This window comes from Myotis yumanensis, unplaced genomic scaffold (assembly GCF_028538775.1).
Source record: "Myotis yumanensis isolate MYYU_CA2020_CCGP unplaced genomic scaffold, mMyoYum1.0.hap1 SCAF_2, whole genome shotgun sequence".
Taxonomy (NCBI): Eukaryota; Metazoa; Chordata; class Mammalia; order Chiroptera; family Vespertilionidae; genus Myotis; species Myotis yumanensis.
The window spans coordinates 37,849,001-37,866,405 of NW_027223753.1; the positions used below are offsets into that span (position 1 = coordinate 37,849,001).

Genomic DNA, 17,405 nt, shown 5'->3' on the forward strand with positions numbered 1-17,405 from the left:
ACTGCCTTTGAGTAGGATAATCATTGGCTTATTACTATTCAAATAGCAACCTCAGACATGCTATCTAAACTCTTCAGGCCTCAGTTTCCACATCTGAATAAGAGAATGCTTTTATGAAATGGTCTCAGAGGTGAAGCAGGGAGTGACCTTTGTATAGGAGTACAGGTATTTCTTTTCACCTATTAATAGACCTTAAGTTCTTAATGGCAAGGGTTATCTTTCTTATTTATGTTGGAAAATGAACCTGGAGCTAATAGCCTTTGAGAACATCACGTAAACATAATCAATATTTATGTCCCTATCACAACCCCAAATAGTTCTCCTGCCCTGCTCCTCACCTCTCAAGGGGATTTGGTTTTCCTATTCTTTTTCGGTTCCAGGATTCAATCCAGGATACCACATTGCACTTAAGTCACCATGCCTCTCCAGTCTCTGTCATTGCCCTGACAGTTTCGCAGTACTTACTTGCTTCCCATGATCTTGACAGTCTTTTCCTATTTTCAAACTCGGATTTTTCTCCAGTGTCTGAAATCCACCCTGAGGCCTAGCATCCAAGGCCTTGCCCTACCAGGCATCTGCTGACCTCTTTGGCCTCATTCTTGTCCCTCTCATCAGCCACACTGACGTCCTTATCACTGCCATGAATGAAAATGCTTCCGGAATAGCTCCCTCCTCTACATGAGGCCCTGTGATAGGCCCCAGGCCACTGAGATGAACCAGGTAAGATTCTGTATCAGAGCTCACAGTCAACCATCCACAGCAGTCTGACATAACGAGGGATGAGTGGGGCACTGTGGGAGCAGAGTGGAGGGAGGTATTCCCTAACTATGCCTGTGGAGGGGCCTGGTCTGGAGAGACTCAGGAAGGCTTTGCAAAGATGCTACTTTTTGAGATGGGCTTTGATGGGTATACTATAGGAGTTTACCAGGTAGTAAATGGGAGAAGTGGTATTACAAGAATGATATGTATGTGCAAGCCAGAGAGATGTCAGAGAAAAGGAACAATAATAAGTATAATGTGTCTGGAGCCAAAGGCAGGACAGAAGAATGTAATTGATTCTCCACCTCGCAGTCAGAGTGAACATCTAAAACGTACTTCAGGTCGCGTCACGCCCTGCTCAAAGCTCTCCAGTGGCCCATGTCACAAGGTCCCACATGTCTTGACCTCTGGTCCTGTCTCCATCTTGACTTGTACCCCACTCCCAACCCGCTCTGGCCTTCTGCCCTTCCAACTTGCCAACTATGGCTCTTCCTTGGAACGTTTGCATCCACTGTTGGCTGTGCCTGGCGCACTGACTGCCGATTCCGTGCTGACCCCGTGCCCTTAGGTTTCACCTCCTCAGAGAGGTCTTCCCTGGCCTTCCTCTCTAAGGAGGCCCTCCCCCACCCCCTCACGTCCCTGACATGAGTGCTTTCTATCTTCACAGGGTTTAACACCATCAGAACTCACTGCACTCTTATTTTTCTGCTTCCCCCACCAGGGCACACCCTTCATGGGAGCAGGAACCTTGTCTGTGTCCTCTCTGCCTCTGCAGCGCCCAGGGCAGGGCTTGGCCCTGGAAGGGCCCTATTCTAGGTGCTGAATGAATGTGCGTGTGAACGAACGAATGGCTCCGCCTCCACACCTACAGGCTGGGTCATGAGAACCATGCAGTCAAGCAGCATGGTCTACGCTACTAGGAAAAGCTAATCCCGTGTGTGTGGACTGACAGATGGTGTGGAGTCCTGAGCGGAAGTGCGGTTTTTATTAGTCTGAGTTGCTTTTGCTTGAAATAGGATTAGCATAAAAACCATCCCCGGCAAGTGGATGAGGTAAAGCTCTGTTAGTTACATTCAGCTTTTGTTTTCCTGCCACAATCCAGAACCATCCTTTTGCTGGGTTAGTCCAGTTCATGACTAAGGGTGCTGCTCAGAAAGGTTAAATGGGCTGGGAGTGGGCATGTCACACACAAAATCCTCAGTTCCCCGTTCTTCCCCTCCAGTCCCCTCTCCGAATTGACCTCCAGAGTGACCTCTTTAACCCATAAAATCCAACCTTACCACACCAGACATAAAGCCTTTTAGTGGCCACCATTGTCCCAGGATAAAGCCCCAGTGTCCAGATGGGCTGCCCCTAAAGCTCAGGCGTGTTCTCACGCCGGCTGCCCTGCCTCCCACAAGGAGGGAGAACTGGAGAGAAGCGTATGTTGGGCAGTCAGCTAGAGCTGCTCACTGACAGGCTTTGCCTCACATACCTGTCTTGCAGCAAAGAATTCAAACTTGGGCCTCAGTAAAAGGACAAATTATGGCCAGTCACTGACCCTCGAGGCTATTGACAAGTCCTCTAGTCCTCAGTTCTTGCAGTTTCCTGCCTTCTTGCACCTTCATGTCCTTGGTGTGCCCTTTGGAGGTGTCGCCTCTGACAAGCTGCTCAGTAAATACGGTGATGTGAGATGGAATAGCAGGGACACAGCTGGGCAGGTTATGTCAGCTCTGCCCCTTTGGCACGCATGGCTGGTGGGTCATGTCACCTCTTTGTGCCTCGGTGTCTTCAGCTGTAAGATAGGAGTAGTTACATCTAACTGAAAAGGTCTGAGGACCCTCAGGTGAGGTCATGGAGGCCAAATGACAAGTAGAATGCCCCATGCAAATGGCGTGATTTCCAGTAACAGTAAAAGCTGGAGTGAATCTGATCACCGCTATGGAAAAACAGCTGACTAAATTCACACCTACTGACTGCTCGCTTCTTTCTTTCTAATCCACCAATCTGCCTTGGTCAAGTCTTTCACGTCTTACCAAATCCCTTTGTTGCCTTACTAGTCCTCGCCCAAGCCCGAGAGGCGGGATTCGGCAGGAATTGCCACCCCTGCTTTACAGATGAGGAAACTGAGGTTCTAAGGGGGAAGTGCCTGGTCCAAGGTCACAGCTAGAGAGAGGCGGTGTGGTCCTCATACCTGGCCTGTCACGTCCCTGCCCTAGCCCACAGTATAGAGCCTGTCCTCCTTAGCCTGGCACTTGAGGCTCCCCAGGATTTGGCCTTGCCTCCCTCCCCAGATCATCTCAGCACACGCCCCTTTGTGCCTCAGTCTCCTGAGTGTATCATCATTCCTCGAATATGCAATGACGTTTCTCAGCCCCTTGTCTTTGCACCCCATGTTCCCTCTGCCACGCTGCCTGGAGCACTCCTGTCCATCCTTCATCAACTCCTCCTATAGTCACCGTGACAGGTTTCTGACACATAGTTATTGATGTTTTCCTTGCTGCCTTACTGACCAATTTGCAGAGTAATTCAGTGCTCAGGCTCTGGAGTCAAATGACCTGGGTTTAAATCCTGGCTCAGCCACTTACTAGCTGAGTGATCCTGAGCAGGTTACTTAACCTCTCTGTGCCGTGACATGTTCTCAACTATATCATGAGGTGCCTACCTCCTAGAATTGTTATGAGTAAATAATACATATAAAACAATAATCATAGGTTCTGGCCAGAATAAGCACTCAATATTAGCTTTCATTTTCTCTTCTTTATATACAGTGTTTCTACACCCTCTCCCATGCCAGGCACACCGTGCCACTCAGACTTGGCGTTTGGCCTCAGAATCCAGGGGAGGAGAGAGGCATGCCCACACTCCATGACACTGCATTCATTCTGACAAGTCACTGTTTTGCATAAATCCTCCTGTGTCCCTGTTCATGGGGTCCAAGGAGCAAGCCCCCTTCTGTAATCACTCCTTTCTGCCCCCAGAGGTGGCCCGGGTCCTCACGCCCCTCACTCTGTTGAGTGTCTCCTCGATGGCTTTGTCAGCTGCCCCTTCACTCCACGTCCACCCTAGAGACAGGCTGCTCCCGGAGCACCAGGAAGAGCCAGCTGCAGTGCAATTTATCTCCCTGGGCTGCTTCCCCAGCTGAGATTCAGGCTGTGCCTGTCACAGTGACCCTGCAGCTCAATTACAGATCTGCTTCCAGGCTAGACTGGGCCAGGAACCTGCCTGGATTTGCCAAGCAGCCCCGAGAGAGCCACAGGCCTTGTCAAACCCGGGACCTTGGCACGGGGCCCATCCAGCTGCCTTGCTTGTCACACATGAGGAAACTGAGGCCAGAAGTGGGGAGATACCTTCAAAGTTCCCACCAGGAAAAGTGTGTCCAGTGTGAAGTCTAATGCGGGCCTCTGCTTACCATCGAGGGAGCTTATTTTACTATACGTGAATGTATGACTTCATTATTACCCCAATAGCTTTCTTTTTATATAACTATTTGCTATGGAAACATGGCTTTGAAACTTAAACCTAAAGCAATACATTGTACGTCCATAAGTGAAGGCCATATTCTGTCCGCACAAATTATTAGGAATGCATGAGGGGAAACCATGCCCAGCCCTACCAGCCTGAGACTACAAAATGGGGTCCCATTTTTGTCCAAAAGACAATGACTCTGGGCCCCTCTACATAGGAGAAATGTGTCCTTTTCAAAGAATCTGCCAGTTATTCTTCCCCAAAGTAGCCACAAACCAGCCTGTCAATGGCAGCCCCCATAAGATCACTGTCTGTCCCTGTCCAGCTCTAATTCCCTCTTCATCAATATCCTCAACTAGTGAGGCGCTTGGAAGGAATCCCACTGCTGCCACCATTAATGGTGCCTCTGTGGGTGACAGTGTCAGGGCTCCAAGGTGCCCCACACTATCTCTTCTCTGGGTGTGACCTCCCTCCCCAGCCCCCCACCCCCACCCCCAGTGGGAATCCAGGTCCCTTGACACCCAGTCTTATGAGGTGCAGGGATTGGGTCCCCCTTGTGGATTGGTCAGGCCACCTCCCCCTGAATCTGAGCAACCTCAACAGTGACGTAGAGGTGGTAATGCCCACTTGCAAGGGTTGTAATGAGGATCACACGAGGACATATGTACCTGATACCTGGCACAGAGCAGATGTTTAATAAATGGCAGTTATTATCATTATTATACTGTCTGAGGCTGGGTTCCCCAGGAGCAGACCCTGAAATGAGGATTTGAGACAAGTGGTTTATTTGAAAGGTGATCAGAAGAAGCACTATAAAGGCGCTGGAAGGTGAGACAGGAAGGAAAAGAAGTGAAGGGTGTGTTATCAAGGAAGTTTCTGCTCTAACCAGCCAGGGCTCCATGCCACCAAAGAATTCTGGATGATAGTACAGAATGTGCCTCAGAGTTGTGCCGGTCCAGGTGAGGGAGGTGGGCATGCACCCACAGACTGGCTGGCATTGCTGTGGGGAGAGCATGTTAAGTCTCCGACCACTTTCCCGCATGCGTGCCCCAGGCTGGTGTGCTCCGGGCCAGAGCAGGTCCTCAGGCCGAGTGAGTGGCAAGGGCTGGCCTTGGAAGCTGTCAGGCCAACATGCAGAAATGGTGAAGGCTACGGGACACAGCCCTCACAACATCTGCTACAAAAGCCACGTAGTGTCACTTCATCTAAAAGACAAGATGCTGAAACCACCTCCTTCCGGCCGAGGGAGCCCAGGAGAAGGGTGGAGGCTGCTCAGCTTTTCGTTCCAGCTCAGCCATATTCAAACTGACCTTCGTCTGAGCAGCCTCTGGTCTTCAGTTTCCTTTCTGTTCAAGTGGAGCGTTCAAAGCAGAGGGATCTTGAGGTCCCAGCCACTTCTAGAAGTTTCACAATTTACCTGGCTTTTTACACTTGAGCTTCACAGCACCTCTTGGGAGGGGTACCCAGGGCCAGACGAGTCTCCCTGTTGAGAGAGACTCAGGGAGAAGCGGCTAGGCCAGCAGTTCTGAGTGTGGTCCCACCCTCTGCTATGTCAGCAGCACCAGGACACTTGTTAGAAATGCAAATCTTGGGCCTCACCCCACATCTACTAAATGGAGACTCCGGGGTGGGGCCCAGCAATCCATGTCACCCCTGGTGATGCTGATCCTAGGCGTGTGCAAGCTGGAGACCAAGGTCAGGCAGTGAGTTAAAGGCAAAGCTGGGCGAGAATCTAAGCTCCTGCCTCCTAGGCCGCACATCTGCTGTCAGCACAGTACCTTGTGCTTAGTAGGCCCTCAATCAGTGGTAGGGGAGCCTTAAGCCCCACACCCACTTCTGAGGGCGCCTTTGGTGCCGTGCTGTGTCTGCTACTGGTCTTGGTAGGACAGTTTGGAGCCCTTGGATGTCAGAGCATCAGGCAGTCAAGCAAATCCACGTTAGATGGTACTGGAGAGGAGGGTCCCCTGGCCCTCAGTCACTCAGCGAGGAAGTGAGCCAGCCAGACCACAGGGTCCCAGCTCTTCCCTCACAGCTCCCACTGCTGATGTGGGGGCCCCTTTGAGCTAGGTGCCACCTGGCAGCTCTGGGAGACTAGACCAGGGCCAGCTAGCAGTGAGGTGGGCGTGAGGTCTTTTGAGCCGTCCGATGCAAGGCCAACCCTCCCTCAGACTTTCGCTGCTCCTGGGGTCTCAGCTTCTCCCAGATGCCTTCCCCTTCCCATCTGATGTGCGGGAGCTGATGAGAAATCCATCTTTAGGGGAGGGGAAGAAAACTATAGGCTTCTAGTTACCCTTCCTCCACCTACCTGCTTCCCAGGGCCACTTAGATACAGGGCGCCCCTCAGTGCTTCCGGAGGTAGGGAGCCCTCCCCTCGACAGAGCCAAAGGGCCTGGGTCACAGCACCAGGGAGGATGGGTCCTGCAGAGGCTCATCCGGGGCAGCAGGGCCACTGCAGATCCCAAGAGCCACCCCCAAATGCCTGAGAGGGTGCAGACTCAGCCAAGGTCACCCAGTCGGACCCTAGCTTCCTGACGGGGCCGGGGCTGACCAGAGGGGCTTTGCAGCTCACTCCCCTCCATGCACCTCTCCTGCTCGGGGTCTCAGTATCTCCCTGACTTTGCGCCACTCTGCAAATCTAACTCCACACCCCCTGGGCACTGACCCCGGCTCCACCTTCACCACGGCATCACGCCTGACTCACCAGCTCTCCTCGTTCCCAAATATTAATCGGGGTTGCCAGCTCTTCCCCAGGCTGGGGGCTGCTGACCTCTCTGTCCTTGAAACCTGTTCCTCTCCGTTTTTCTAACATGCACACTCTTCTGGCTCCTCCTCCTAGGTCTCAGGCTTTGGTGGAATCCTTCACTCACCCACCTCGGATGTAAGTGGCTATTTTTATGTTGGCCATTGTGCTGCATCTGGTGACTCAGTGGTGAGAAGGTGGTCAGGACCTGCCTTCCAGAGCTCACAGCACAAAGGACCCTCCCTCGCCCTCCTTCCCACTCTCCTGGCAATCTCAGCTGCATGCCCAAGGCTGTCCAGCCCCTGACTTCTGCCCACACCTTTCTCCCAAGCCCAGGCCCACACCTCTAATTGCTTGGAGGATATTTCTGTCTGGATGGTCCACAAACAACTTAAACTTGCAAGGTCCAAACCAAACTTATGTTGTTTTTCTCTGCGGCCTCCCCCACCAGGCTGTGTGCTGCAGGAAAACCCTGTTGAGGTTTGTTCATCTGTGCGTGAGTCAGCAGAGGAGAGAGGAAGAATGCTAGTGTGGAGATCACTGAGGTGGCGAGCTCTCAGACTCAGTGGGTGAGAGACCAGAACACAAAGGAGGGAGAGATGAAGGGCAGTGGCATACAGACGGGGAGCCATCCTATCCCTGCAAGGAGCACAGAAGCTTCTTGAGGTGGGGATGTCTGAGAGGACAGCATTTCTACAGACAGAGATGGAGGCCATCAGCAGAGCATGGGTGTGGATGGGAACACACACACATCATTACACACATATCATTGTCATTCTCCACAGAACACAAAACCAGCAGCACAGTGGGTACAGGTAGAGCAATGGTTGGAAGTGTCACTCCAGGAGTGATGGTGCTGGAAGCGCGAGGCCTGGTGAGCAGGGTTGAGGGCTCCAGCTTCCTCCTGAGAGCAGTGGAGGGCCATGGGGGGGGGGGGGGGGCTGAGCATGAGGAGCCCTCAGCTGCAGTGTGGGAAAGGAGTAGAGGGGTCAGCCTGCCCAGACAAAAGCCCTCAACGACACAAATGGGCCCTCTCAGCTCCTCCAGTGCAGAGTGGGTAAGAGGGAGTGTCACCTGATTGGCATGATCAGGATTCTCAGGGCCCAGAACATTCTCTCATCCATAAGTTGGGACCAGACTCCATGGTCTTGATGAACTCAGGACAGTGGCTGGAGGCAGGGAGGCCAGGCGAGGCTAATGGTGTCCGTGTAATGGCAGTGGGGATGAGAGAGAAAGGAGCAATGGAGAGGTGGTGGTACATGGAACTGACAGGGCTGGTGGTGGGAGTGAGCGGGAGGGAGGGATCTGGGTGACTGGTGGGCGGCGATGCTGCCCACTGAGATAGCAGCACAGGAGGAGCAAGAGGCTCGGGACACAATGGATCCATGTGAGGCTGCGAGGTGCTGTGCCTGTGGGACAGCCTGGCGCTGTCAGCCAGACCAGCAGATGGGGGGACTGAACCCAGGAGAGAGGTCTGGGGGTGACCCAGATTGAGAGTCACCGAATGCCACAGAGATGGTAACAAAACCCCCAGGATAGAAGAGCTTGTCCAAGGAGTCTGTAGCCAGCAAGACCCTCTGCTGGGTGAGGGCACAGGGCACCCTCTGAGCTGGGCCTCCAGGAAGTTGCCTCCATTGCACCTGTCGTTTCTCCTCCGCCCAGGTCCCTCGCCAAGGGTGACTCACGAGTCCAGCTCACCAGGACTGCCCTGGTTTTAAACGGAAAGCCCATGTCCTGGGACCCCTCAGTCCTGGGCAGACCAGACAACTCACTGCCCTTTGCTTACCTCCGCGTTAAGGGTTTAGTTGGTGTCTGTCTTCCCTCGTCCACGGCAGTGGATCTGAGAGGCTGGGAGGAAGATGCCGGGAGGATGTAGGGACTGGTTTGGATGTTGGAGAATAGCCTCAGGAAAGCATATTGGGTCTTTTTGCTGCCGGGAACTGGCACAGCCCAGATGTAGTGGCTCAGTCAGGCTCCAGGGGTGGTGTGGCCTCTGGGGCCCCCAGGCCCCTCTGCCATATCGCCATGGCTCTTTCTCTCCAGGGACTAGCTTCCCTGTGATGCCACGGATTCCTCCTTGTAGCCCCACAAGGTGGCGCTATGCCCAACACCAGCCCAGGCCTCTGCCAGGTGGGCAGAGAGACCTGGAAAGCCATAGGCCAACCCTCTCTCCAAGGTCTGGTGGGAGAAGACACTCCAGCCCACCCACAGCCCCCTGAGCTTCCTCTCCCCAGGCACACAGACCTGGACACACTGCCCACCCACACAGACCCCAGAAAACCCCAGCATCGACAGCCCTGCAGCAACAAGGTCTGCAGAGCCGGAGCCAGAGCTGGGAGGGACTTGAGGGATCATCACTTCCAGTGAGAGAGGGAGAGAGAGAGAGGGAGGGGGGGGGGTAGAGAGAGAGGGAGAGGGGGAGAGAGAGAGAGAGAGAGAGCGCACGGCACGCCCCCTGCACATGAGCACACACATGCATGCACGTAGCCTCCTACAATCAGGCTTTGCCCCTCACCCTGCATTGAGGTCCTAGCTCCCTCTCAGCCTCCCTTTCTCCACCACCCCTGCCTCCTCACAGCCCTGTGGTGGGGATCAATGAGACCCTGGGAGAGAGAAGCTTTCATAGCAAAGCAGGTCGGGCACACATGAAGGTAGTGTGGCTAACATTAGACAAACACACATATACATATACAAACACACCCAGTCACCTGCACAGGCAACAACACAAGCCCCTCCCTTGCACCTGTGCCCCAGCCACACTCAAGTTCAGCTCTGACTGGAAATGTGCTCCCCCCACCCAGGCCCTGGTTCCAGCTCCCCCTGCACTGACTGTGACCTCCAGCCAGACCTTCCCCTCATTGGTCCCTCCCCTGCTCCCTGAGGCTGGACCATCCTGTATCAGACCTAAAGGGTCTTGTGGGAAAGGGAGATGGTAAGAGACTTGGCCAGTGAGGGCACGCTGGGCTGGAGGGTCCAACAGACCTAAACTGGAACTCCCTCCCCACCTCTGCCTCTGGGTGACTTGGGCACCCTGATGAGCCTCCAGGGGTGACATTTTTTATGGAGCCAGCACAGAGCCTGCTATGCCAGAGGGATGGGGAATCTTTGCTTCCCTATGACAGAGTCATAATTGTGTGGTGGAGATTGCGTGGAGCAGGCCGATCGTGTGAGAGAAAGGGTTGCCACACCCTGGCAGAGCTGGAGACGCCTGGTGACAGGGAGCTGTATCCCAGGGGAGACAGGGGGCAGGCCAGTCTCAGAGCCACCGACTCCTTCCTACCCTGCCCTGCCCTTGGCCTGGCACCAGTCCTTCAGCCCTTTGCTCTGCTGCGTGTAGGTAAATCCAGGAAGGAGTGGGCATCCAGGAGCTGCAGCCTGGGCGTCCATGTGTGTGCATCTGTGTGCAACTGTGTGTGCATGTGTGTGTAGGAGGGCATCTGTGCATGTAGCTGAGCATGTGGCAAAATCTCTCAAATGAGCCTGTGGCTTGGGTTTGAATCCCAAAGACACTCATGGGCTTTGTGAGCTTATCCAAGTTCTTCACCTTTGTGTGCCTCAGTTTCCTCATCTATAAAATGGAGATTATGATGGTAATAAAAACTAAGTACTAGCACAGGCCTCATAGGATAAAGGCAGTTAGCCAAGCACCCTGTGGCACATGGTAGATGTTCAAAAACCTGTTAGCTGCTGTGTGATGGAATGAGCTGGAACCGAGTACTCATTCACTCATTCATTTTAATTCGTTCACTGACTCCATCTCTGTGCCAGGCCAGCCTTGGGCTGGAGGCTGAGGACACAGAAATGCCCTACAGGGTCACTGACTTCTGGGAGCCTCCAGAATGACGGGGGGAGGGTGGCTCTGAACGCCAGCAGTGGCAGCAGAGAAGGTCACCCCGAAGAGGCAGCTGAGAGACAGAGCGAGGGGGAGTAGGGCCACTGGGAAAGGAGGGTGGCCCTTGCACATGTCCCCACACTCCCTGTGCGTCAGCACCACTGGTTACTCCCTGCTCCTGACCTGTCCACCTGCTTTCCGACCTCCAGGCCTTCGCTCACTCCGTTTCCTCTGCCCTGAAAGCCCTTCTCCCCAGCCCCTCCATGCTGCCTGCCGACTGATTTGCATCTCTGAGAGTCTCAGCCTCAATGGCACCCCTCTGTCTCCCTGAGACCCAATGGCTCTTGGCTTTACCACCGCATTCATCAGAGATTCGCCCTTGATGGATGCGTGGTCACACATGCAACCTCCTGGGGCTACTTGTTTCTCATCTTAGTCCATCGTCAACTTGCTGTGTGACCTTGAATCATCGCTTCACCGCTCAGGCCTCAGTTTCCTCCTCTGTAAAGTGGGTGACACCGCCTTCTCGGGACAGGTGTGAGGATCAAAGGGCAGAATGTTTGGGGGAAGCACTTTGCAAACTGTTAAAAGCTGGGCACCTGTCCAGGGGAGTTCTCATGCAAACAGCTTCCTGACCTATGCTGGGAATGAGCCGAAGATGTGTACACCCATGGGCTCGGGCTGCATGTCCCTGGAGCCCCAGCGGGGGGCAGTTTCTTTTTGGAGTTCGTTTGTGTTTGATTTCAAAGACAGGGAAACTCCCTGGCCCAGGTGGTCTGAGCGGGACCTAGTCAACATGGTTGCCAGGGGAATTCCTAGGGTGGGGGGCTTGACTGCCCCCATGGTGGTCCCGTGGAAACTCCTCCCAGGAAGGAGACAGGGCAGTGAGATTGTGTGGCAGGGACAGTGTCCCTTGGAGTCAGGGGACGTGAGTGTGATTCTGGCTCTTCTGGGTGACCTTCAACCAATCACCGTCTCTGGGGCTTCAGCTGAAAAGCCAGTGCACAGGATTCATGATGTGGGGAGCCCCTTATACCCCAGAGGATGCCTGTGGACACCAAATGGGGACCAAGAGCTGACATGGCCACTATCCGGGACCTGCCCCCAGGACCTGCCCAGCATCGCCACCTCCAGGGGACCCTCCTGCTTCCAGGCAGTGTTGGGGCTCCTCTGACCATAGTACCCACCTGCTTCGTGTCATGGTGGTTTATGGGCAGGACGACCCACACCACTTACATTGTCACTGTCTCCCCATCACCCGTCGGTTCGGGGCCAGGCACTCAAGTCATGAATATTAGTAAATTCCCTGACGGCTCCTCTTGTCACGAAGAGCAGGGCACCATCGGGGAGAATCTATGTGGTTTTAGTTTCATAAAAAAAGCCCCCAGAAGGAGCTGGACTTAAGTCGCCGCTCCACCACTCCCCAGTTGGGTGGTGTCTGGTAAGCCCCTCGGCCTGGCTGAGCCTCAGCTTTCTCGTCTGTAACGTGGGGTGGTTGTGAGGATGAGAGTAGGGGAGGCGCCGGCATGCCTGGGGGCTTAGTGAGCAGGAGCTACTGCTACTATACCCCCATCTCTGCCGGTGACTGCACGGGAGATGCACGCAGGGCTCTTTGCAGTGCAGCCCCCAAAGCTGCAGCCTGGCCCAGGTGGGGTCAGGGCGCTGAGATGGCCGGCCCAGCAGCCTTCCCGGGGGCCCGCTGCTCCTAGACCCTGGGCGGGCTTGAAGGAAGCGAGCAGAGGGCAGTGAGTCCCCCACAGGGCAGCAGGGAGTGGCCCTGCGAGGCCTGAGGCTCAGTGCCCAGGGCAGCTGGACCTGACTCCTGTACTGTGTGTCCCAGTGCCCGTGGGGGCAGAACAGACAGGCCAGGGAGACCGGGTTCCCAGAAGCCTCCCCGAGAGCAGCCATAAGCCCTGACTAGGCAACTGCAATGCAGCAGCAGTTTGTGGGGCCCCTGGGGACCTCAGAAGCCAGAACCCATTTGGCAGCCTCGCACTGGGACTCAGTATTCACCAAGTTCGTGCTCTGCACTAGACCCTGTGCCAGGAAGTGTCAGAGCTGCTGGGTAGAGCCGGGACTCGGAATCAGACCCCCGGTGTGAGGCCTGGCTGCGCTGTAATTGGCAACGTGGGTGAGACACACAACCTCTGTGCTCGGCTGCCCTGTTGTGAGGCCTAAACAAGCTGATACATCTGAAGTGTCCAGAACAGTTCCCGAGAGCTATTAGCTGCGAACTCCAGCAAGTTACTCAGCTTCGTGGTGCCTCGTCTGTGACATGGGACTCACAACAGAACCCACCTCACATCACCACAGGGATTATGTGAACTAGTTTATGGGAAGTGCTTAGATTCTAGAACAGTGGTTCTCAACCTTGGCTGCACATTAGAATCACCTGGGAATCTTTTTAAAATCCTGATTTCTGGGCCCCATCCTCCGGAAATTCTGTTTCCTTGTTATGGGGTGGGGCCACAACATTAGTAACAAAGAAACAGAATTTCCGGAGGATGGGGCCCAGAAATCAGGATTTTAAAAAGATTCCCAGGTGATTCTAATGTACAGCCAAGGTTGAGAACCACTGTTCTAGAACAATGCCAGGCACGAAGAGTCCAGTATTCAACCTAACAGGGATTTTGTTACAGCTACGCGTGTGACTTACAGTTGTTCCGTTTCTCTCATTAACTCCTCTCACCGGCTGTACTCTAAGGTCTGGGATCTGCAGACAAACCTACTGAATCCCACCTCTACTGTTTCTCAGAAGGAATGATAGTAGCTGTGGAGAGAATTACAGGAGAAATCAAATGCAAAAACATCTAGAAAAATGTCTGGCATTGAGCAAATGTCAATAAATGTTCCAACTTTTATTTCCAGTTTACAAATGAGGGAACAGGCTTGGAGAAGTTGTGGGAAGCTAGTGGCAGAGCCAACGGGAAGCCCGCTCCCAAGCCCAACTCCCGACACCCGCTGCGCCCATTCCTCCTGGGCCTGGCTCCTGTGGGTGCGGGGAAGGGCCTCCTCCAAGAGGAGAAATCGGGTGATTGACAGATCAAGGTCACATCCCCCATTTGGCAACAGACGGAACCCAGGTTCGGCTCACTGCCGGCTGGTTTACTCCCAACAGCGCGTGGTGCGGACAGATCGAGGGCCTTTCCAATGGGGCTGTCCCAGGAGACCTCACTGACAGGAAAGAGTAGTCACCTGACCTTCTTGGACCAGTGGGTGTCTTCGTTCTGAAGCAAGGACACAGGGCTGCCATCATTCTAAGAGAAGCAGCTGGTGTCATCCAGATGATCTAAATAATGATTTCCCAGCCTGCCTTTCTAGCTTCACCCCAACAGACCTCCCAGTCCCCACGACAGCCCTGTTCCTGTCTCCCAGTCATGGCATGCTCTCTCCTGCCTCTTCGCATTAGCACATGCTGTTCCCTGTGCCTGGATGCCCTTCCCTCTCCCCTACCAGATGAGCCTCCTGGCAGCATGAGTTGTTTCTCTGGGCTCCTCTAACACACCAGTTAAGCCAGTAATTTTAACCCTGTCTTGTTCCCAGAAGCCTTAGAGAGGAAAGCGTTTATGTCTGTGCTTGTCTCCATTTGAGCCCCTAGATCCATTGTCACTCTCCACCCTGCTCCGTGCCCGGCGGATCCTGACCAACATGGTCTGCATCCCTCTTGGTTCAGCCAGTGAGGGTGCCCCTGGGAGACTGGAGGGTGGAGGAGAGCCAGGGGTCCCCTGACTGGCTTGTGTCCCTTCCTCACCCTTCAGGCCTGAGGAAGTAAGGACCCACTGTCACTACTCCCAGCTTCTGCACTCTCCTCTGGTTTCTCTGCACCTTTGTAAATAACCCCTTTATTGCATATACACAATGGAATATTACTCAGTCATAAGAAAGTGAAATCTTGCCATTTGTGACAATATGGTTAGACCTAGAGGGAATTATGCTAAGTGAAGTAAGTCAGACAGAGAAAGAGAAATGCAATATGATTTCACTTACATGTGAAATTCAAACAGCAAAATAAATGAACAAGCAAAACAGAAACAGACTCATCGTTACAGAGAACGTTTTGACGGTTGCCAGGTGGGAGGGGGGTTGGGGGACTGGGTGAAAAGGGGGAGGGACTAAGAAGTACAAACTGCCAGTTATAAAATCAGTCACTGGGTGTAAAGTACAGCAGAGGGAATATGGTCAATAATGTAATAACTATGTATGGTATCTATGGATACTGACTAGACTTATTGGGGTCATCATTTCATAAGTTATATATATGTGTGTGTGTAAAAACTATGTTGTACACCTGAAACTAATGTAATGGTATATGTAAACTTCAATTGAAAAATAAAAACTTTATTATAAATAAGTAGCCCCTTTATTTAACTCGTTTCAGATTCCTGGTTTCAGCGGGCTGCCTGCTGGTTCCTCCCGACCCCCAGTGACAGGGTCCCTTCCAGCACTGTGTGCCTTTGAGCCGGTTCTTCGCCCAGATGGCGAGCTCCTGGAGGGAGGGGCCGTGTCTGTCTGTCTGCGTGTCCCTGAGGAGGGCGGCTCAGTGAAGACACTGGGAAATGTCCACCAAAGTCCCAACACTGCCACACACGTAGGGTTGAATGAATGGAATTGCATCAAATTCATCCGCTCACTCACAGGCTTGCTCCCTCACTTATCCACACGCATGGAAGGCTCGTGTGCAGGCTCTGGTGGGGGCGAGGGGACAAGGGGACACTGCCCTCCTGGAGCTGGCACCAGAGTGAGGGGATCAGGCGTGAAGGGGCAAAAGCAAACAGAGCCGTCCCACCATTTCAGATGGTGACAGGTTCCATGACAGAAATAAAGTCAGCCCACGGGGGAGCGGAGGGACAGGTGCGCTGTGACGATAGGTGGTCAGGGCCTGTGGTCAGAGAAGGACGTGAAGGAGCCAGGTCGGGCCGTGCTCCGTGGGAGGACGTTCCACACAGAGGGACCAGAGACAGACAGGCTGGGTGGGTGGGAACAACCTCTGGCTACTGAAGAACAGCAGGGAGCAGAGGCTGGGCAGGCTGAGTGAGTGCGGGGGCGGGGGGGGGGGGGGGGGGACGGGACTCATAAGACATGGGGGGGGGGACTTGCTTTCTTGTCAGGCCCCGTCCAGCTCTGGGATTTGAGGACTCCTCAGGGCAGCCCTGCCAGGCCCAGCCTCCAGCCAACCACTTCCTGAAGGTCCTGCGTGGGGTGCTCTCTGCATGTTCTCTTGGTCCTCACAAGGACCCCATGAGGAGAGTCCTTCTATCCCCATCCCACACAGAGAGACACTGAGGCTCAGAGAGGTTGAGCCCCTGCCCAAAGTCACACAGAGTCCGGCAAAGAGCTGGAAATGAGCCAGGTCTGTCTGACCAGCAGTCATGAAGGTGTTTCCCCAGGGCCAGCTCATCCATTGGCCAAGGACTTTCTCATCAGTGACCTTGGCCCTCAGAGATAGGCTGGAAGGAGGACCCGAGCTCCCAGCTGGGGGTAGGCATGTCCCCAGGCCACAGAGATGATGAGGAAAGAACTGGGGTTCAACCTGGCTCTTTACACAGCCCCCGACTCTCTGAAAAGGGGAAATTGATAAGTGAGTGGGAAAGCTGTGCCATGCTCACCAGACACTCTCCCAGGGCCAGGGCGTGCAGGCTAATGGGCATCATCTCAGACCTCTCATTTCTAACAGACACTGCACCGTCACAAAGACTGTTATTTCCTGCTGCACTCACGGGATAATCAGCATGCTGGCTGCCCGGAGGGCAGGGAATGGCAGTACCTGGGCACGTTCGTGAAGAGAAAACCACCCTCTCCCTCTCAGCCGTCCCAGTTCTTTCCCAACCAGACACAGCTGTGATGTTTGAGAGCATTGGCCCGGGGTCCCAAGAGGACCCCAGCTCTCTGCCTAGCGCCCAGCTGGGGGAAGAACTGGCTCCTTTCAGACCAGCTTCAACATTTCATAGCCATGTCATCTTGGGCACAGCACTGTCCCTCCCCAAACCTCAGTTTCCTTATCTGTAAATTGGGTTAAGTGAGGGAGATGCCAGACCCATCTTAAACACCAGCCTCATGGTGGGGCTTAGGAGGCGGTAGCTATGACAGTGACAGCGCTGGAGGTGATAATGGTGCTTCTCGCAGTTTGCAAATAGGGAGAATGAGGCCAGAGAAGGGACTCACACAGCAAGTCGGTGGCAAAGCTGGGCCAAGAACTTGGGCTTCCAGGCCAGGCTTTTGCATGGTCAGTGGTAACTGAGTTTTGTTGCATCCTTCCTGGGCACTGCTGTGCGTGATCTCACTTAACCCGCACAATGAACTGATGAAGAGGGTTATTAACATATAGGTGAGGTACCTTGCCCAAGGCGACACAGCTAGCAAGTAGTGGAACCCTGGTGGTCTGGCCGCAGAGCCCAAGTTCTGGCCTCCGGGCGGTGACCCTTGAAGACTGGCAGCTGAGAGTACAGATGGAGGCCCCCACTTTCCCACGTGTGCATGTCCACACACACAACCACACACTCAGCTTCAACACGAGGCTCTGCATAGGCTGGGCTATTGTCTCCCCCACCACGATGAGCTGACAGGGACAAGGCCAGTCGGGCCCACCTATCTCAGGTCCCACCAGCTGTACCCCGTGGGTTCTGGAGG

General features: G+C 54.1%; 1 protein-coding gene across 1 annotated transcript in view; it reads left to right on the forward strand.

The window, feature by feature from the left end:
- The window catches only part of TCEANC2 (transcription elongation factor A N-terminal and central domain containing 2), a 50,519-nt gene extending 43,405 nt beyond the window's left edge, over nucleotides 1–7,114 (forward strand). The window contains exon 6 of the transcript XR_011470237.1: nucleotides 7,043–7,114. The gene's annotated coding sequence lies outside the window, so the exon portion shown is untranslated. The remainder of the gene's footprint in view (nucleotides 1–7,042) is intronic.
- Nucleotides 7,115–17,405: the final 10,291 nt, after the last annotated feature.